A 23,312-nucleotide genomic window follows, 5' to 3' on the forward strand; every position below is an offset into this window, starting at 1 on the left:
AATGTTCCTTTAATTCCCTGTACCCCTGTAACTACTGCTTCATGCCTGTTCTCCTTCATAGCAAATCTTGAAATATTCTCTTCCTTTTCTGCTTCTAATTTTTCAATTTCCATACTTTCTCTCTTGGGCCCAAGATCAATTAGTCTTTCAACTTCACTACTTCCTTGAAATCTCATTTGTCAAGGTCATCAAGAAATGCAGTATCACCAAGTCCAGTAGTTAATCTTAGTCTTCATTTTACTCACTTTCTTAGTAACATTTAACATTGTTGTTCAAAAAAATTATTCTGGGGAAAAAATTATTCTCAGGCTTACAGGGTACTATCCTCTCATATTTTCTTCTCTTGGCCATCCAATCTCTCGGTAGGAGCCATTGCTCTTCTTCAAATTTCTAATCTTTTTTATTGCCCCGAGTCCCTAAAACTCAGTTCTCAATTATTTTTCATCTGCTTTTGTAAACTGTGGTTAAATGGTCTCACTGAGTCCTGTGATTTTAAATATCACCTACATACTGAAGATTCCAATATTTGACTTTTCCTCCAAACATGCCTCGTTTTCAGTATTTTCAGTCTCAATAAATGTACTGTTATTTACATAAACTTTAGGTTCCTAATTCTGTTATTTCTTTAATCACACATCTAATCTAGTAGTCATACAGTCCTTTCAACTGTACACTCTAATATATTCCATTTTTTCCTTTTTGTTCAAGCAGCAGCGGTGGGAATGGGGGGAGGTTAGGGACAGAGGGAGTGGGAGACAGAATCCTAAACAGACTTTAGCTCACCTCAGAGTCCAGGCAGGGCTCAGTCTCATGACCTTGAGGTCATGACCTGAGCCAAAATCATGAGTTGTATGCTTAACTGACTGAACCACCCAGATGCCCTCCCTTTCTACTTTTTTTTGAAATACAATCTCAGAGTTGTGTAAATATTGCAAGAATATATATCCTCTTATATTTCACAAATGTAAATATCATATACCACATTGTATTGTATATATAATATGCATAATTATTTTTTTCTCTACTGATTGAAAGTGAGTTGAAGGCACATGCCATTTTAACCCTAAATACTTCAGTCTGTTTTCTATAAACAAAGGCAATGATGCTCATATGTCCCATTGCTGGTTATGTTAAATTGGGGTAATGTGTCTTTCAGGTTACTTCATTATAAAGATACTATAGTTCTACTGTGTAATTAGTAAATATATTGAGAGGAGATATATAAATATGTTGTTACTCCAAAAACTTGCTCCCACTAGTTTTAACATCCATTGATAAGGATTCTTGCCTGCATCAACTATTACAATATTTTTTGTGGTAGGGGAAATAATGTCCCCATCTCCATGAAGTTCATATCGAAACCCCTGGAACCTATGCATATATTAGGAAACATGGCAAAGGCAAATGAAGGTTGTTAATCAACTGACCTTAAGTTAGGGAGAATTATCTGGATTATGTGAGTGGACTGAAATTAATCAGAAGGGTCCTTAAAAGTGGATGAGTGAGAAAGAACAGAGTCAGTCATAAGGACCTAGGACTGGGAAAGGTCCTATGAGACATGTGAGAAGTAACTGATACACTTTTGATAGCTTTGAAGATGGAAGAAGAGGGCTATGAGAAGAGAAATGACTGAGTCTGAAATCTGGAAAAGGAAAAAAGAAAAAAGATTCTTTTTCAAGAGTCTTCAGAAAAACCCAACCTTCCAGACTCATTGGGTTAGCTCAGAGTTACCCCTGTCAGACCTCTGACCTACAAGACTGTAAGATAATACATTTACATTGTTTTAAGCCATCAAGTTTGTGGTAATTTATTATAGTAACAAAAAGAAAATAAATATAGTTGCCAAATGGCAAACCTTTTTTTCTATCTTTATTAGCTTTCTACTACAAGGAAGAGCTTACCTACATTGATTAATTGACTGATTTTGGTCAGGGGGGTTAAGGAATTATTATTTTATTCAATAGATTATTATCCTTTATTATAATTGCCTTAATGTTCATACTGTCCCAAATTGACCTGTGATAGTCCCTTCAAACTGTCTGTGGTGACCTTTGATAATTCCCTATCAATCTTTGAATGCTTTCTTATTTTATGGCACACAAAAATTTCTAGGCTAATTTTATAATTTGTATATCCCAGTCTTGGAATCAGCTATTTCTTAGAGGCACCTTGGTTCTTTTTTCCCCTTCCTTCCTTCCTTCCTTCCTTCCTTCCTTCCTTCCTTCCTTCCTTCCTTTTTTTAGAGAGAGAGAGAGAGAGAGTGAGTGAGCAAATGGGGAGGGGAGGGGCAGAGGGAGAGGGGGAGAGAGAGAGAGAATCTTCAGTAGGCTCCATGTTCAGCATGGAATCCCATATGGGGCTCCATGACCATGAGATTATGACCTGAGCTGAAATCAAGAGTTGGTTGCTTAACTTACTGAGCTACCCAGGTGCACCAAAGCACCCTGGTTCCATTTATTTATTTATTTATTTGTTTGTTTGTTTATTTATTTATTTATTTTTTATTCTTTAATAATAAATTTATTTTTTATTGGTGTTCCATTTGCCAACATACAGAATAGCACCCAGTGCTCATCCCCCTCAAATGCCCCCCTCAGTGCTCATCATCCATTCACCCCCACCTCCTGCCCTCCTCTCCTTCCACCACCCCTAGTTCATTTCCCAAAGTTAGGAGTCTTCATGTTCTGTCTCCCTTTCTAATATTTCCTACCCATTTTGTCTCCCTTCCCTTCTGTTCCCTTTCACTATTATTTATATTCCCCAAATGAATGAGACCATATAATGTTTGTCTTTCCCCGACTGACTTATTTCACTCAGCATGATACCCTCCAGTTCCATCCACATTGAAGCAAATGGTGGGTATTTGTCGTTTCTAATGGCTGAGTAATATTCCATTGCATACATAGACCACATCTTCTTTATCCATTCATCTTCCGATGGACACCGAGGCTCCTTCCACAGTTTGGCGATTGTGGACATTGCTGCTAGAAACATCGGGGTGCAGGTGTCCCGGCGTTTCATTGCATCTGCATCTTTGGGGTAAATCTCCAGCAGTGCAATTGCTGGGTCGTAGGGCAGGTCTATTTTTAACTGTTTGAGGAACCTCCACACAGTTTTCCAGAGTGGCTGCACCAGTTCACATTCCCACCAACAGTGTAAGAGGGTTCCCTTTTCTCCGCATCCTCTCCAACATTTATGGTTTCCTGCCTTGTTAATTTGCCCCATTCTCACTGGTGTGAGGTGGTATCTCATTGTGGTTTTGATTTGTATTTCCCTGATGGCAAGTGATGCAGAGCATTTTCTCACGTGCCTGTTGGCCATGTCTATGTCTTCCTCTGTGAGATTTCTGTCCATGTCTTTTGCCCATTTCATGATTGGATTGTTTGTTTCTTTGGTGTTGAGTTTAATAAGTTCTTTATAGATCTTGGAAACTAGCCCTTTATCTGATACATCATTTCCTTTTGAGAATTGCATTTAGAAAGCAAGATCTGGGCATTAGGTGTCCTCATGGCTAGTAGGATGTCTGTTTTTTTTTCCATTGCAGCAGAGTTAGGGATTCTTTATCTATCTATCTATCTATCTATCTATCTATCTATCTATCTATCTATCATCTGTCTATCATCTATCTATCTATTCATCCCTCCATCATTCCATCCCTCCATGCATCCATTCATCCATTATCATCCATCATCTATCTCCTGTTAAAATCATGAATTCACATGTGCAAAATCACAGGATTTATTCTATTCTTTGATTTCCTATATTTGTGATTTACTTCTCTGTCAATGAGAAACCTTTTCTATTTCCATGATATATTTATTATTTTAGTCCTCTAAGACAGAGAGAGTAGTTTAGAAATTGTAAGCCACAACTTTGAAGATGAAGTCTGTTAAAAATGTTACTTTCAGTTTTTGGTGTCTTGAACGTGGACATTATAGTTCAAATAGTCCTCAAAAGTTACTTGGATTAATTCTTCCCTCGACACATGTAAGCATGTTTCCATAATTTACTTGAAATATAATTCATATTATTTCCTCCTTTTTGTATTCCACTTTAGAATGTCCCCTTATCATTGTTTATTTTATTCATTTTTGTTCTGAGTATGTGAAGTATTAACATGATTCCAAAAATCATATATACAAAATGGTATATTTGGATAAGTCATTCTTATCCCCACTCTCCTGTCCTTTCTTCACAGTTATTGCCAACTCCTGATAGGTAATCAATCTCTTTATGCTCTGGCTTCCCTCTCCTACATTTCCTTATGTATTAATGAACAAATATAGGTATAATTTTTAAAATTTTTAACAGATTTACTGAGTTGTAATTTAGATACCGTTCAATTTAAAGTATACATTGCAATGGCTCTTAGTATATTCACAGAATTTTGAAAATGTTACTGCTATTTAATTTTAGAATATTTTTATCTTCCTTGAAAAATATTACATACCTATTAGCAGTAACTCCCCAACCCCTCTTCCCAGTCTTGGACAACCATAGTATTACAGTATCTTAATTACTATAACTTTGTAGTAAGTTTTAACACAAGGATGTGTGAGTTTTCCAACATTTTCTTCTTTTCTAAGATTGATTGGCCTGTTCTGGGTTCCCTGTATCACCATATGAATTTTATAAATGGCCAGTTAATTTCTGTAAAAAAAAAATCAGTTGTTAATCGATAATGTATAGAAAGAAATTGACTTTTACATATTGATCTTTTATCCTTGCTCAACTTGTTTATTAGTTTGAATATGTTTAACTTATATTGTTGATTCCTTAGGATTTTTTAAATACAAGATCATGTTATCTGCAAATAAAAATGTTTTTACTTCTTCCTTTTTATTAAGGATGCCTCTTATTTTTGTTTCTTGTTAAATTGCCCTGACTAGAAACACAAGTTACATGTTTAATAGAAGTGAAAAAAGCAGACATTCTTGTCTTCTTTCTGGTCTTTTGGAAAAGCATTAGACTTTCACCATTAAGTATGATGTCAGTAGTGGGTGTTTATAAATACTCTTCCCTTCCATTTATTTATTTTTTAGTGTTTTTATCATGGAAAGATTTTCATTTTATCAAACGCTACTGTAACTTTTGAGATTATTGTATTTCTTACCCTTGTTCTATTGATATGATTTATTAAATAAATCAATTTTGGGATGATAAACCAACTTGGCATTCCAGGGATAAGTCCTACTTGCTTATAGTACATTGCTTTTTACTGCATCCCATAAGTTGTGGTATATGGATCATTTTTGATCCAGTTGTGGTATTTGAGATCATTTTTCATTGATCTCAAAGTATTCTTTTTAATTTCCATCAAATTTTCTATGTAACTGGATTAGGTTTGTGAGTTTCATAAAGTGAGTTGAAGGCTCCTGGGTGGTTCAGTCTGCTAAGCATCTGCCTTTGGCTCAGGTCATGATCCTAGGGTCCTGGGATTGAGTTATGCATCAGGCTTCCTGCTCAGTGAAGAGCCTGCTTCTCCCTTCACCCCTCCCCACTGCTTGAAATCTCTCTCTCATGTTCTCTCTCTCAAATAAATAAAACATTTTTTAAAAAAGTGAATTGAGAAGTGTTTCCAGCTATTTTTGTACATTTTGAAAGAGTTTTTAGAGAACTGATTCTTTGAGTGATTATAGAATTCAGCAGGGAAGCCATGTCAGCCTGAGCTTAGCTTTGTAGGAAATTTTAAATTGCTAATTCAATATGTTTATCATTATACATCTATTCAGACTTTCTGTTTCATCTTGCGTCAGTTTCAGTAGTTTATGGGGTTTAAGTTTTTACTTGAATTCCAGTCAGTTAACATCCAGTATAATATTAGTTTCAGGTATACAATATAGTGATTCACCACTTCCATACAATACCCTGTACTAATTAATCACAGCAAGTACACTCCTTCATTCCCATCAACAATTTAACTCATGCCCCCACCTGTCTCCCTTCTGGTGACCATCAGTTTGTTCTCTATATTTAAGAGTCTCTTTCTTGGTTTGCCTCTCTTTTTTCCCCTTTGATCATTTGTTTTGTTTAAGTTCCACATATGAGTGAAATCATATGGTATTCCTCTTTCTCTGACTTATTTCACTTAGCATAATACACTCTAGCTCCATCCTCGTCATTGCAAATGGCAAGATTTCATTCTTTTTATGGCTGAATAATATTATATATAGTGGAATGATATATATATATATAGTGGAATTATATATTATATATAGTGGAATATAATATATATACTATATTATATATAGTGGAATGGTATATAGTGCTGTCTTCATAATTTGGTGATTGTAGATAATGCTACTATAAACATCAGGGTGCATGTATTGAATTAGTATTTTTATATCCTTTGGGTAAATACCTAGTAGTGCAATTGCTAGATTGTAAGATAGTTCTATTTTTAACTTTTTTTGAGGATCCTCCATACTGTTTTCCATAATGGCTGTACCGGTTTGCAATCTACACAGTTAAGAAAACTCCTATCAATACAAACAGCATTTTTCACAGAGCTAGAACAAAGAGTCCTGAAATTTATTTAGAACCACAGAAGACCACAAATAGCCAAAAAAAAAAAAAAAAAAAAAAAAATCCTGAAAAAGAAAAGGAAAATGTGAAGCATTACAATTCTGGACTTCAAATTATAATGAAAAGTTATAGTGATCAAAACAATATGATACTGGCACAAAAATAGAGACATAGATCAATAGAACATAAACTTACAACTATATGGTCAATTTATCTCCAACAAAACAAGAAAAAATATCCAATGGGCAGAAGACAGTATCCTCAAAAATAGTGTTGGGAAAACTGGACAGCAACATGCAAAAGAATGAAACTGAATCATTTTCTTATACCAAACACAAAAATAAATGCAAAATGAATTAAAGACATAAACACGATACTTGAAATCATAAAAATCTTGGAGGAGAACCCCTCTTTGACATTGGCCATAGCAACTTCTTTCTAGATATGTCTCCTGAGACAAGGGAAACAAAAGCAAAAATAAACTATTGAGACTTCATCAAAATAGAAAGCTCCTGCATAGCAAAGTAAATAATCAACAAAACTAAAAGGCAACCTACTGACAATAATGGGAGAAGATATTTGCAAATGACATACCTGATAAAGGGCTAGTATCCAAAATATATGAAGAACTTATAAAATTCAACACCCCAAAAATGAAAAATCCAATTAAAAAATGGGCAGAAGACGTGAATAGACATTTCTCCAAAGAAGACATACAGATGGCAAACAGACACATGAAAAAATGTTCAACATCATTCATCATCAGGGAAATGCAAATCAAGCCTATGATGAGGTATCACACCTATCAGAATGGCTAGAATCAATAACCCAGGAAACAGGTGTTAGCAAGATAATGAAGAAAGGAGAACACTCATATATTGTTACTGGTTTGGATTTTTTATAAAAAAATTTGTTTAAAAAATTTAAAAAATTAAAAAAAAAGAAATCTGTTAATTCTTCCAGGTTATTTAGCTGGTTGCCATATATTTCATGATATTCCCTTTAAGTGTATCTGCAAGGTCAGTAGTGATGTCCCCTCTTCTATTTCTGACTAATAATGTTAGTCTTTCTTTTTTTTCTTGATTAGTCTAGCTAGTTTGTCAATGTTATCAATCTTTTTAAAGAAAAAACTTTTGTTTTATTGATTTTTTCTATTGTTTTTCTTTTCTCTAATAAGTTTTCTTTCACTGAAAGATTTATTGTATCCTTTCTTCCTGTGTTAGGTTTAATTTTTTTTCTCTCTCTCTTTCTCTTTTGGTTTCTTAAGTTAGAAGATTGATTATTTCCCTCAGATCTTTTTGCTTTTTAAATATAAGTAGCAGATATAAATTCCCCTCTAAGCATTTTTTACCATAAGTTTTGACTTGGTGAATTTTTGTGCACATTTATCTCAAAGTATTTTTTAATTTACATTGTGATTTTTTTCTTTTGTAGTTATTACATAGTGTGTTGCTTAATTTCCCATATACTTATTAATTTCTCAAATTTTCTTCTATTATTTACTTTTAATTCTACAGTTGTCAGAGAACATTCTTTATATAAATTCAAGCCCCTTAAATGAACTGAGGCATGTCTTATGGTCTAGAACATGATCTAACTTGGAGAATGTCCCTTGTACTCTTGAGGAGACTATGAATTCTACTGATTTATGGGAGTGTTCTGTAGATGACTGCTAAGTCTCTTTGGTGCAGAGGTATCAAATCCTCTACAGCATTGGTGATGTTCAGCCTCACTGTTTTCATCCATTATAGGGAGTGTGATGTTAAAATCTCTAACTACTACTGTGACTTGTCATTTCTCATTTCTCTCAGTTTTTGCTTCATATGCATCTGGTGTTATTAGGCACATATTCATTTATAGTTATAAAAGTACTTAAGAATTCACTTTTTAACAAAATAAAATATCCATGTTTGTTTCTAGTAATATCTTTCTTTTGTTGTAAAGTCTATTTTTTTTTCTGATACTAGTATAGCCACTCAGATATCTTATGGTAGTTGTTTGCTTAGAGTACCATTTTTTTTCCGTCTTTTCCATTTAATCTTTTGTATTTTGAATGCAAAATTTGCCTTCTATTGAGAAAGTTTTGTCATGGTTTGTTTATTTTGCCATAATTTATTTCTATTTAAAAATATTCAAGAGATTTTAAAAAAGACCCAAAGGCCCAAAGATGTCTAGGTTTAATAAAAGATTATAATGAGGCAGCATCTCTTGGTTTCTCCATTGAAAATTTGATCCTGGTTAGTTATACAGCCTAATAATTTTTCTAATAGGGTTTTGATGTTTGCCTTTTTTGGCATCTTTCCTAGAGAGGTCACTGAGGTAGCTATTTTTGTTTGCTTATTTGTTTTTATTGTCTCACAATCTCTTCTTTTTCATTTGATCATTTAATTCATCTGTATTTAGTATTATTATTGATACAGTTGGATTTACATCTACTATTTTATTCTTTCTGAATTGATAACTAGATACACATGTGTATTTTTGTGTTTAATTTTCTTCTTCAGAAAGTTGGCATATTCCAGTTACTTTTTAAATTAACAATATGTATTTATATATATTTTAAATTTTACTGCTTTTCATGACTTTCTTCACTATTTCACTGATTCATATACCACTATTATGTCTTCATGAGTATTGCTCTTAGTACAGCAGTAGCCTCTTAACTGGTCCACCAAATAGCCAATGTGATATATTTTATTTTATTTTATTTTAAGATTTTATTTCTTTATGTCAGAAAAGGAGAGAAATACACACAGCATGAGTAGGAGGGATAAAGAAAGAGGGAGAGAGAGAATTGCAAGCAGACTCCACACTGAGCATGGAGCCTGCTACGGGGCTGCATCCCAGGACACTGAGACTATGACCTAAGCCAAAACCAGGAGTCAGATGCTTAACAAGACTGCACTGCCTAGGCACCCCTAAAAATATTAAATCTAATATCTTCCTTTCATGTTCAGAAGAAAATAATAACACTTTTCCATAATGTTTCTAGTCTTACATGACTGTATAGGGCTGCCTTGTGTCACTCTAACCTACTCCATATTATTATGGAAATTATTATTATTATTATTAACCTAGCCTCTTTATTTTTATTTTTATATATTTTTTACCTTAAATAGAATAAGCATAGTGTCCTTATCATTTCTTTACTAATTACCTGGAATATTCTTACCCTAGATCTTGTTATGGATTACCCCTAACTTCATTTAGGTCTAGCCTCCTCAAAGAGCTCTTCCCTAATTCCATCGTTCCTCTTAAAACCAAATCAATATTATTGGCTTTAAAATTGTTTTCTTAATAGCACTTATCAAAATTTTACACAATATTATTGTCATTATATACAGTTGAAAGTAAAGCACTGGGGATCCCTGGGTGGCTCAGTGGTTTAGTGCCTGCCTTTGGCTCAGGGCATGATCCTGGAGTCCTGGGATCAAGTCCTGCATCAGGATCCCTGCATGGAGCCATCTTCTTCCTCTGCCTATGTTTCTGCCTCTCTCTCTCTCTCTCTCTCTCTCTCTCTCTGTGTGTCTCTCATGAATAAATAAATAAAATCTTAAAAAAAAAAAAGAAAGTAAAGCTCTGTAGAATAGGACTTTCTTTAATTTTTGCTGTATTTCCTGAGTCTAAAAGGTGCCTGGCATAAAGAGTGGGTAATCAATATTTTTTTAACTTAATGAACATATGAATAATATATATGTGTATATATATTAATATATGTGTAATATATATATAATATTACATATATATATATAAATTAAAACTGGCTTCACCAGGGATGGTCATACAGAACATTAAGAGGATACTATATCTAAATATATGTACTTTCTATGTATGAAGGTACTAAAGAGAATAATAATAAGCTATATAAGCAATTAAATTTTTATCTAAAAAATTCAGTATTCCTAAATATTGTATCTATGTCAATTTTATTTTAATTATGGACAAATAAAACAATTTAATTTGATGCTGGATATAGTTTTTGGTCCCTTTACTATCATCACTTGTATTAATATAATACAATAATAATTACCCCATCTTAATATTTTTAGTTTTAATGAGGGAGAGCTGGAAAGAATGACTTGATAAGATGTATTTAGCTTTTGCTGGCAAGGTATATATGGAATACATATGAATAAAATAATTCAGAACTTGTGATGTATTGATTTTTTGGCAAGGTACTACAGAAGAGGATCTTAGAAAGATGTAATTGACATATTTTTTATTATACTTATTTCCTAAAACTATATCTTTCAAAAATATACGCTTTCTGTCATAGGAAAAGCATTTTTATACAGTTTTTACATAGGTATGTAATTGTTCTACATTAAACTTTTATCCCATCCCTGTGGTAGACAAAAATGCACAGGTTATAAGGTGATTAATTGTTGACTTGAAAAGCTGATTGGGAGTAATGATTTTATCTTTACAAAATTAATCACAAAAATTGTTCTGATTAGTTCATCAGATATTTTCCTTTTATAATTTTCATGTGTCTCTCAACAAGGAATTGTGTTTCAAAGATGAAGCTACCTGACTTATATTTTAAAGGTTGAAATAATTGGCAAAAAAAAAAAAAAAAAAAAAAAAAAGAAAAAGAAATGCAGCACTACAATGAAATAGCTATATTCAAATATGTGTCCTGGTCTATGTTACTTTTTCTTTATACCTATAAGCTAGAGTTTGTTAATTCTTGGTTTTCTACTTTGGAAGCCAGGTTGGTTGGCGGAATTTTTTCTGACCAGGAACAGTCTATACTTAAGCTTTTTTTCAGAAGGCTCACAAGATGTTAAAAAAGAGAGGGAAGGTACAAACTTACCAAAAAATTAGAATGGGAAAGATTGAGAATGAGGAGGAAATAATATGGTAAAGTTGACCACATGCATTCTTTTATAGTTGGAAATATAACTATAATATAAATTAATGTTAATAGAGTAGTTCTTTTTATATAACTTCTTTGTATATTTATAACTTTCTTTAATTTGTTTTCCTTTTTAAAGGAATTATTTTCCTTTTCTGAATTAAGGCAAGTATTTTGCCTAAGGAAAAATTATGAAATAAAGTTGTTCTTTACCCATATACTTTAACTTATTTACTTTCTCCTCCCCTTTTAGGATTCTCTGTCTTGAGTGGCTTCCTACTCTTTGCCACTTCATTAATCAAAACTTGCTCTCAGGAAAGGAGTTGACAAATATATTCACACCAAAGGAAGAATAACAAATAGTATCCTAACCATTGTTACTCATTTCCAGACATTATCATCAATCTTGTTAATTTTTATCACCATGCTGGCTGTGTCATCAAAATCCTTTTCAATTGAATGCATCAGGCAAAATGTATCAATTGCTCATAGTTAGTGCTGAAGAGAAAATCTGTTTCCTAATCTTGCTCTAAAATACAATTAAATTCTAAAACTAGATGATATCTTTATCTTGAGGTATTTTGACTTTTTAGTGCGAAAAAAGGCTTTATTTCTTATAGATGACTATCATGTGATAAGGACCAGATGGAGAGATGTGTTTACAAGATGAGGAGCTCACTGCTCTTCCTGAGCATTGAACAATGGACACTCTTCCTATTAATACATTCATCAAAATCTATAATACTGTCCCATGAATTTCTTATATATTTCTCTGGTTAATTTATACATGGAAGTCTGCCTTTCTTCTCTAGTTGGAAGCTCCTTGATGCTAGAAGCCATTGTTGCTGATCTGTTTGTCTTCTTTGGCCTCAATATTGTAATGAGTTTAATAAATGCATTTTATCTTTGACAGGATCTCATATTTAACTAAGTCCAAGAGAGAGAGAGAGAGACCCAAGTTTGAAGAGCTAGTCAGCATTTTATTGTTGATCAGAAGGAAAAGAGCCAGGAGATTTAGTTTATACTTTCTGCTTGCAAATGATATAAATCTAATTGAACTAAGCTAAGCATGGGAAAAAAGAGTTTTTCTCATAACTAGTTAAAAAAAAAAACTTCATGTGGCTTTCTGGATCCAGGTATGGCTGTTCTATAGGTTCAAGAATGTTACGGTTCTCTCCCTTTCTCTTCTATCTTGATCTACTGTTTTATTTCTTTTGAAGACTCTTGTCTCTATTGCAGCATGGCAGCAAAGATGAATTCTGGGACACTGTATTAGGAGGAAATTTAAAGGTATATGGGATTTTCTTAGTATACATTCAAGCCTTTGGATTACAACTGGCTGGATGTACCTGAAGTCTACTCCATTAGGAATGATTATTACTTTCACCCAATATATGTAAAAGATAAAAGAAGGATAACTTTATATATGACTATTGGGATATAGAATGCTCTCCTTAATATTACTGTGGATGTAGCTATAGTTTGTTAGGTGGAAGTAGCTCATCATGTGAGAAACACAAGCATCAATGACCTGGGTTTAGTAGGTGTGAATCAAGAAACACCATTATGCCAACATCATTTGGGGTTCTCAGAAATTGTTGACTATTCTTATTTATTTCAAAAAATGAGGAAGAGTTACAAAACATGATTTCTTAGGTATACAATATAAGTAATACATACATTGACACTGCTTTTGCAGAGCTTAAATTATAGAGGTTGATTTAGACAAATAGGAAGACATTTCTAATAGTGTGATAAGTGCTGCAATGAGAGAAATATAAGGTATTTGGGGTGCACATGGGAAGGAGTGCTAATCTAACTATCCACTGGGCCATTCAGTATATGAAGATAGATAGCACTGGAAAAATACAGAAACAATGTGAGTCAATAAGTCATTTTTCAAGAGAAATATTTGAAAAAGCATCCTTAATTACTTGTATTTTTGATATGACTTCTATTAACTGGTTGAGTGTCAGAACCCTTAAAGCAATCACCCTGTTTTCTAAGGATATTTCTCTCTACCAACTGCCAACCACCATATATGTAACTCATTGATATAATAAAAAGGACATCTTTCCCGCTCTATTTTTTTCCTGCTCTATTTTTGTTTCTTACTGGGTTCAACTCAATGATTCTGAATGCAAGACAGGAAGGCAGCTCTTAAAACAGTGAAGGGCAAGCTGTACTAAACCTAGCCTCATACAGTACAAAAAATCTTTGAATCAGCTTGTCAGGTTAAGCACTGGTTGTAAAAGAAGGGACGTCATACAGATATGGGAAGACAACAACTTTGCAGCAAGGTAGACCTTGGTAAGTCCCAATGACAATGTGTAAGGGCTGGCATTTTCTTCTCTGAGACTCAATTTCTTTATCTGAAGAAAGGTAATAACATTCATTTTGCAGGATTTAGACAACAAGGGCCAAGCACCTAGCACAGTGAACTCTCAATAAATAGTGGCTTAGTCCTTAGTTAATAAGTAGTTTTTGAAGCATTGGCCTAATTATCAGTATCTTCTATTTGTATAGTATTTGGCAGTTAACAAATAAATAAATAAGTAATCATTTATTGACTTTTTAATATAGGTCATGCTTTGTAGTTCTTTGTTCATATTTATTTTCTTAGATAGTCTTCAAATACCCACTGGGAGGTAAATACTAATATCTTGATTTTATTTTATTTTATTTTATTTTTTAAAGATTTTATTTATTTATTCATGATAGTCACAGAGAGAGAGAGAGAGAGGCAGAGACACAGGCAGAGGGAGAAGCAGGCTCCATGTGCCGGGAGCCCGACGTGGGATTCGATCCCGGGTCTCCAGGATCGCGCCCTGGGCCAAAGGCAGGCGCCAAACCGCTGCGCCTCCCAGGGATCCCTAATATCTTGATTTTAAAAGAAAGATTAAATGAAATTTACTTGGAAAAACAGAGAATCTGTGTGGTCCAGGGAGGTCAAGCATATTTGTGTTTGAAATTTAGCTCTAGAGCTCATTAGCCTCATGACCACCTGAAGTGCTTAAAACAGAACTAGGAACAAATGAAGTCACCATATTTTTTATTATTCTTACTCTAAATATTCTAAGTCAATTAATCTCATTGGACTTTTAGGGAGTATTTGAGTTTTACATAAGGGACATGAAGATTTTTAACCAAAATGCATAGCCTATAATCTAGGTTTAATAATTCCTTATTTCATAATCCAAGGAGAACCTAGCCCAGTATTATTGGACAAAAAAAATAAAGTGGGATTTGGACAATGAATATAATCTAGAGAGTTCAGTCCCTAAAGTTGGTTGGTGAAGAAAGCTTTCAAAAATACTTAGCCAAGGGATCCCTGGGTGGCTCAGCGGTTTAGCACCTGCCTTTGGTCCAGGGCGCCATCCTGGAGTCCCGCGTCGGGCTCCCGGCATGGAGCCTGCTTCTCCCTCCTCCTGTGTCTGTCTGTGTCTGTCTGTCTCTTTCTCTCTCTCTCTGTGTCTGTCATAAATAAATAAATAAATAAATAAATAAATAAATCTTAAAAAAAATACTTAGCCAGAGTTTAGTAAGCAATTAATTAGGCTTCTGATTTACTTCTTATGTCTTAAAATAGCTTAGCATAGAACATCTGGCCTAATATGCAGGGCTGTGGAAAAGATCCAAAGAGCTAATTTTATTTCGCTAGTGCTCCTAATGGTTGTCAAGAAGGTTCAGGGAAGGCAATGTGTAGGGAACGTTGTATTGGGACTATTTCACAGTTGAAATGGAAACTCTGAAATTTTTGTTGGTATATTTCAACTCAGAAATCCCTCAAAAGCATCAAAAAGCCAGAATGTTCTGCAGTGAGCTGATAGCTAGAACTTTAATACATATGTTCACATGCACACATATGCACGGTAGTAGGTCTCGATTGTTGGCAGTGTCTCATTATTCTCTGAGACAGCATCACAGAATTTGTATGTAGAACCTAAGATTCTCCTGTGCACCACACACCGAAAAGCATTAATGAATTATGCCACGTAAAGCAGCTTGTTCTCCAACAAACAAATAACCTAATAATATTTATGACAATAGTTGTAATTTATTGACTGATATCTATGCTATAAAATTCTTGTGAATGCCATCTTACAGATAAGGAGGCCAAGACTGACAAGAGCTTACATAAACTGCTCAGAATTACATAGCAAGAGTAAACATGAATTGAAATATATTGCCTGAATTCAGAGCCAGACCTCCTATCATCTTCATTTATAAGAGGAGGAAAGCTAGACTGTTCCTTGGGGACTTTCAGTGATTAATGGTCAAAAGTTGACTAATTGTTTTCTCCTTTGATTCTTCCATTCAGTACATCTATTGATTGTAGGCTGGTGATGCAAGTACAAATACCTTAAGGTTTTCCATTATATTGTCTTAACCTGTGTTTCCAAAAAGCTTCCAGTACTCCACCACAAGCAATCGTTAAATTGGTTTGTTTATTGTTCTTAGAACATACTATGGCCTTTCATATATATGTATATGTGTGTATGTATATATAAAATATGTAGGGATGGATTTTCATATATATGTGTGTGTGTGTGTGTGTAACATATATATGGTAGGATATTCTTACTATGGCCTTCCCTATACATATATATTTGTATATGTATATAAATGTGTACATATATGTATATGTGTATATATATGGGTGTGTATATGATATACAGGGATGGCCTTTCCTGTATATATACATATATATATGAAAAAATATTATTTTATATATGATATATGATTTTATAAAATATATATAAAATATATAGAAAATCATATGATTTTGTTGGTGATATGCCCTCTGCCTGGATTCTGCTTCTATTGGCTAAACTTTTAACTCTTTTTCAAGCCTCAGGTTAAATTCCTCCTTTTCTAAGAAGCCTTGCCTGAATCCTAGAAGCAGATGTTATCTCACTCATTGCAACACCTATGGTTCTTAACATTACTTTGCTCCATATTATGGGCATTTGTGCAGAGGTATGTAAGTCCTGAAAATCCTCATTTGATGCTTCATTAACTGCTTATTAGGCAAACTATTTCCTTTTTCTGAACCTCCATATCTTCTTACATGTATGTAATATTATCAACCATAACAGGGTGTTTAAAGAAACAAAATTCCTTTTCCCCTAGAGAATCTACTAGCCATTTCTTTGGTTCTCAACCAGAGGTAATGCTGTCTCCCAAGGTGATAACTGGAAATGTATATGGCTAGGCATGTTCTTGGAATGTAAGACCAGTATAGCTGGAAGATCATCAAAGAAGAGGGAGGAGGTAAAGCATGACATGAAATTAGAGTACTGAGTAGGTCATATATTTTCTTCTAAAGTCATAAAATAATGATTAAAAGGCTTAAAACATTGAGATAGTATAACCTGGTTTTCTGATTTAAATACTCATTCTTTTTCTTATGTGGATGGTTGATTAAAGGAAACCATTGTAACAATTCAGATGAAAGTTGTAATACCTAGACCACTCTGATGTCTGTAAAGATGAGAAGTGTGTGGTTCTGGACATAAAATATTTTGAAGGTGGGTGAGAAGGATATGGCAGTGGACGAATAGATGTGTGAAATATATGGGAAAATCGAGAATTAAGAATGACTCTTAAAAGATTGTGATATACTGAGATTGGGAGCACACAGGCACCAAACGTAGTGAGAATGTAAACTGATAGGCTTTGGGTTCCTTAAGTTAAGGTCATAGCTGTAGTAAATTTGGATGTGTAAATTATATAGTTGGATATCAGTTGGGTCTAAAAGGAGAGATCAAGGCTACATATGAAATGTGCAAGCTAGCATATTTAAAAACTAGTGAGAATGCAGACAAAGAAAAATAAAATCTATCAGACTGAGTCCTAGGGTCGTGCAGCATTCAGAAATGGCATAGAGAGAGTTAGCAAAGGATATTTACAAAGATCGGCTATAGTAAAATGAAAGACAGACAAAGAGAAGGAATGTCACAAAGGTCTAGAGATGAGAGTGTTTCAAGAAGGATGGTGTTTAGTGGTCAAGTAAGATGAGTGCAGAAAGTGACTATTGCATCCATCAACGTGATATCCTTAACAAAGCATTTCCTGGAGAGTGATTGGGATGAGTGGCATTTTTGCAATTAGTTAAAGGGTGCCTGAGAATTGGAGCTCTGAAATGATGACAGATGAAGGTGACATGGAAAGCATTTAGAAGTGCCCAGCTTCCTAAAATTATATATATGACATTATTTTTAGAGCATAGTTGATCTCCTCCAAAAACCAACAATCAAATGCCAGTGATGCATTGAGAACTGAACCATGGTGTGGTCAAGGCAAGAACTGATACCGATGTTGCCCTTTGGAAAGTAATGATTGCCAGTAACATAGGAGTTTGATTAAAAAGGCAGGGAACAGGATTTGGGTCCCCATGTTGGTGAGATGATATTGAAACTGGAGCAAGTCTAATGCGTGAAGGACTTGCATTTCAGTCAGAGAGTTATGTGATAAAAACAGACCCATCCTTGGGTGCCTGGGTGTCTCAGTCTGACTGAGGGTCAGATCTAGATTTCAGGGTCATGAGTTTAAGTACCAGGTTGTGTTCTATGCCCTTTGTTGGGCTCCACCCCAAGTTGGACTCCAGGCTGAGCATGGAGCCTACCTAAAAATAGAAAAATAATAAAATAATAAAATAAAATAAAATAAAATAAAATAAAATAAAATAATAAAATAAAATAAGATAAATTTTTAAAAAAAATATATCCATTTCTGCTTGCTTTTATTGTGGGAAAAAAAAAATGTCTCCCCAGAGAAATCAACTACAAAGGCAGGTTTGGGACGCCTGGGTGGCTCAGCAGTTGAGCGTCTGCCTTTGGCTCAGGGCGTGATCCTGGAGTTCTGGGATCGAGTCCCACATCAGGCTTCCTGCATGGAGCCTGCTTCTCACTCTGCTTATGTCTCTGCCTCTCTTTCTCTGTGTCTCTCATGAATAAATAAATAAAATCTTTAAAAAAATACAAAGGCAGGTATTTCACATCGGTTTTATACTATACAAATAATCCAGATTAATGTAGATGTTATCATAAACACCAGAGATACACATTTGGTGTCTGGAAGCAGCAAACATTAGAACCACCAGAACAAAAATGTTGAAAATCCAGCCTGCAAGAGAATTTCTTAGTGGAAGGGGTGAGTGGACACTACAAAGATGAGTTCATAATTTTAAAAAGGTGGAGGATGGCTATATTAACTTCAAAGAATACAATATCTTATAATCAATTTACCAAATAAAGCTTGCAATATAAGTAAATTTTAAAAGAATAAATATCATTCTTTCTCTAGCAGAATGAAGAATCCCGCTCTGAAAATTCCTCAAACCATGGATTTTTTTTTCATGCACTGAAAACTCAAAAGATCTTTTATAAATATATAGCTATCTTTGGAATAAAAGTAGAAGATTTTTCAGAGATAGACACAGAGAAAGATAGGTGAAAGCAGAGTAGTAAGCTAGCACTAAAGTTCTTAGTGGTGAACATTTAAAAATATCAAGGTTTTTTAGCCTCAACATTTTGTTATAAAAGGTTTTGAAAATATGGAAAAGGTAAACAGGAAACACTCATATCCCCATATCATATCTTATTTTTTTCCCACATATCCATCCATCCATCCATCCATCCATCCATCCATCCGTTTTTCTCCCTGTCCATCATTCCATTTTATTTTTGATGCAAGCTGAAGTAAATTACAGGCATCAGTATACTTCACCCTAAATATTTCAGAATATAGTATCATGGACTAAAATTCAATATTTTCACGGCTTCTTTTTTCTGTTAACTTTACATACAATGGAATCCATAAATCTTAAAGCCAAGTTTTGGCAAATGCATAAAACTGTGAAACCCAGCCCCTATTAGGATACAGAATATTATGTGACTATTATCTCAGAAAGTTCTCTCATGACCTTTCCCAATAGATCTTGCCACCCATCCTCCAAATTCCCTGGAGAAACAACTTCCTTGATTTTTTTCTCACCATAGTATATTTTATATAAATGAAATTTCATTGTATGTACTCTGTTGTGGAATAATTCTTCCACTCACCATAAGTATATTTGAGATTCATCCATATTATTGTATGTATCTATTATTCATTTCATTTTATTCTTAGCAGTATTTTATTGTATTTTACAATAAGTGAAATAAAAATAAGTAACAATATTAATAATAATAAGACTATAATGAGTATTGCCTGCTTATTTCTTTTCAGCTGGAGTTTCATATGCTGGTGCTATCAATCATTCAAAGAGCAAGTAACCATTTTACATAAACCGTTTCACAAAGTAGAAAAATTAAAAAAGGGAACACTTTATAAATATGTTACCATGACTAGACAAGAGCGATTTGAAAAAGGAAAATCATAGTTGATTTGCTTATTAATTTTGTTGGAAAAAATATTTCTTAAAAAACTAGCAAATATAAGCCAACAGCCCGTAACAAAAGAAACAAGCTACATTTGTTCAATCACTGGAACACATACCCAGCTACCATCAGTACCAAGTGGAGCTTAACATAGGAATGTGAGGGCCATTTAACCTTGGGAAATACATATTAAGGCAATTCAGCGCATTTGTAAATGGAGAGGGGGAAAATATTGCATCATCATCATGATTATTGTCAAAAAAATGTATTTGAAAATATTTAATTCCATCCATAGTAAAGCAAACAAAACCAAAAATCTTTTACAAGCAAGGGATAATTTGGCAAAGCCATCTACAGAAGTATCTATAATCACAAAATTGATGTAGATCCTTCTTAGTATGTTTTTGTACTTCTACTTTACTAATATGTGTCCATACACAGGATACAACATTGTTTTTATGTACAATTTTTACACGAAAGGTAATATTTTACTTATTTGTTTGTAATTTGCCTTTTTCTTTCATTTATTTTTTTAAAGATTTATTTATTTATGATAGACATAGAAAGAGAGGCAGAGACACAGGAGGAGGGAGAAACAGGCTCCATGAGGGGAGCCCGACGTGGGACTCGATTCTGGGACTGCAGGATCGCGTCCTGGGCCAAAGGCAGGCGCTAAACCACTGAGCCACCCAGGGATCCCCTTTTCTTTCATTTAATATTGCGTAATTATCCATTTCGATATCTGCAGTATGGTTCATTTGTTTTAACTCATGTGTAATATTCCATTGTATGAATTAGACATAGGATACTTATAAATTCTATTGATGGACAAGTAGGGTATTTCTGTTTGTTATAGAGAGATGTAGTAGGTATCCTTGGATATAGCTCCTTAATCCATAATTTTCAGCCAAGTAGAATTGCTAGGTGGGCAATTAACAGGCATTTTCAACTTTTCATCTGCTGCCAATATGCTCTACCAGGTGTAGCAATAAATTGATACTGCCATCAGGAATAAGTAAGTATCTTTCCCCCCATATCCTCACTAAAATTTAGTTTATTAGTAATTAAAAAAAAACTAATTGGGAATGAGATTGCTTTTTTTAGTGTTTACATTTACATTAGTTTTATGATTGCTAATAAGATGTTTGTAGATTTTTTCTTTGTAAATACCTATAAAATGATATTAAAATAACTCCATGACATAGGAATTATTTTCCTGAGTGATAAGAGTATTGAAGCATCATGAGATGGTGACTTGTCATCACTGAACAAAGGCAGCATGGGGACTAAAGTCTAAAACTTCTGTTTCTAAACCCAGGTATAGTTTCACTGCATAAAACCTGGGAAATGTAAAATATTTTCTCCTTAGAAATACTTGCATTATACATCTGAGCCTCCTAGAGACTTAGCATCTTATACCAACATAATGCAGAATTAATGACAGACATCTCAGATATTTTGACAATCATGCAAGATGCTACTTTGGGAATAGATGAGAAAGAAATAGAAATGCATTTTATGGCTTTATTCATACCACATTTACTGTTTTTATCTTATAATGATAATTGATTTTATAATACAATTGCTATGTACAACCCAGTATGTGCACTTAATTTATCTCATTTAAACAGCATAATAATCTTCTGGTAGATAGTTTCACTAGCCCCAGTGAAAAAGCAACAGATAAACAGAAAGGTGAAGCAACTAACCCATGTCACATAGCAAAGCTAGAATTCAAAATCAGGCAGTCTGGCTTCAGAATTCATTCTTGTAACAACTGCATTGTGCTGACTCTTTTGTATCTTAGATTCTGCTTACTTAGAAGAGTTTTCCTTAAAATAAATAAATACGTAAACCTATTTTTACATTAATAATCCATGTTTGTTAGATAAAAATTAGAAAATACAAATACAAATAAACTTTCTACTATCCCATTACCTCAGAGATGGTTATGTTAAAGTACTTCACATATGACAGTGTAAATTTTCTCTCACAATATATCATGAACATCACTAGTGCCACTAAATTTTTCAAATTTTGAAATTAAGAATGAACCGTTGGGGCACCTGGACTTTAGTGTCCAATTGTTGACTTCAGCTCAGGTCATGGTCTAAGGATTGTAGGATTGAGCCCCACATTGGGCTCTGGTTCAACACAGAGTCTGCTTGAGATTCTTTCTTTCCCTCTTCCTATGCCCCTTCCACTACTTGCTATTAAGTGAGACTTTTTATGGTAATGGTGACAAACTTATAGAAGATATTTAAGGTGTTAAATGTTATGATATCTGATGACTGGAATGTTTGTATACATATTTTCAGCTCTTTCTGGCTTCAAGAAGCATGTATCCATTGTGATTAGATTTGGTCACTTACAACTGGGAAACCTGAAATTCCAGAGGTTGAAGCATTACAGCTTTGACTAATACTATCTAGCTCATATGCTTGTTGCAAAGACTAAATAGATAATTATTAGAACAATTTAGTGCAATGGTCGGCATATAGCATGCTATGATTATTGTTGAATATTATTATCATTACCCTAAAGTCACCTGATAATATTACTGGATTAGGTGGATTATTTTTGTGTTATCAATTTTGTGTGTGAACATCTTTTTGAACTTCACAATTCAGTATTAAATTCAAAGGGAAACAGGATCTTCTTCAAAAAAATAAATGCTACCCTTGGAATTAAAAAAAAAACATAGAAAGGAAAAAAAAATTAACTTGGTAAAAGCATTTTAAAGAATCTTCATTCTTCTCTTTGATTTTTCTAAGTTTGCTTGAGATTCAAATACTCACTCCTGATGTACTTGCTGGTGCCTGTAAAATTCAGCAGAATGCAAAATGAAAAATAAATAAGACTAGGTGAGTCTCCGTTAGAAGAAAGCTGGGTATCTTCCTAGTGGCCTTCTTTCTACCACCACTATTCTCAACAAAACTAAAGAGAGCCCGGGATAAATAAAACTCTGTATTTTGATAATAATATTAAACTCAAAAGATTGTCAGATTCCCTTAAGTGTAATTAAGTAGGATGAGATACTAGAATGGGTGATGGAACAGGCTATTAAGAAAGAAATTATTATATGTTTAAAGACTCTCTTTATAGTGATTGTAGCAGGTTTAAAAACAGACCAAGCTAGATGGAAGAAAATATTCAGAAAACTATCAAAGAAAAGAAATCAGTGCCTTAGATGTCTGAGATTTCAGGATAAAAATATCCTCGAGATAGACAGCAGCCATTTGAGAACAAGAGCTATGAAAAGGGGAACTACCCTAAATAATGATAATGTAGTACTTCTTCCAGAGAGCATTTAGTAAATAGATATGAAAACTGTTTTGATCACATAATTCTAGCAGCAGAATTCATCAGGCATTTAACCATGTAAAGCTACCATACACAGGATATTTACATGCTGAAATAATAAAATGGAATTAAGTATTTTTAAAAAAATAAGTAGAATTGACTATATAAACCCAGAAGTATTTTTTTTAATTTCTTAAATTTATGATTTGGATGATATATTTTGTGGAAATTTTGTTGGTTAC

The sequence above is a fragment of the Canis lupus genome, chromosome 21 (genome assembly GCF_003254725.2).
Source record: "Canis lupus dingo isolate Sandy chromosome 21, ASM325472v2, whole genome shotgun sequence".
Taxonomy (NCBI): domain Eukaryota; kingdom Metazoa; phylum Chordata; class Mammalia; order Carnivora; family Canidae; genus Canis; species Canis lupus.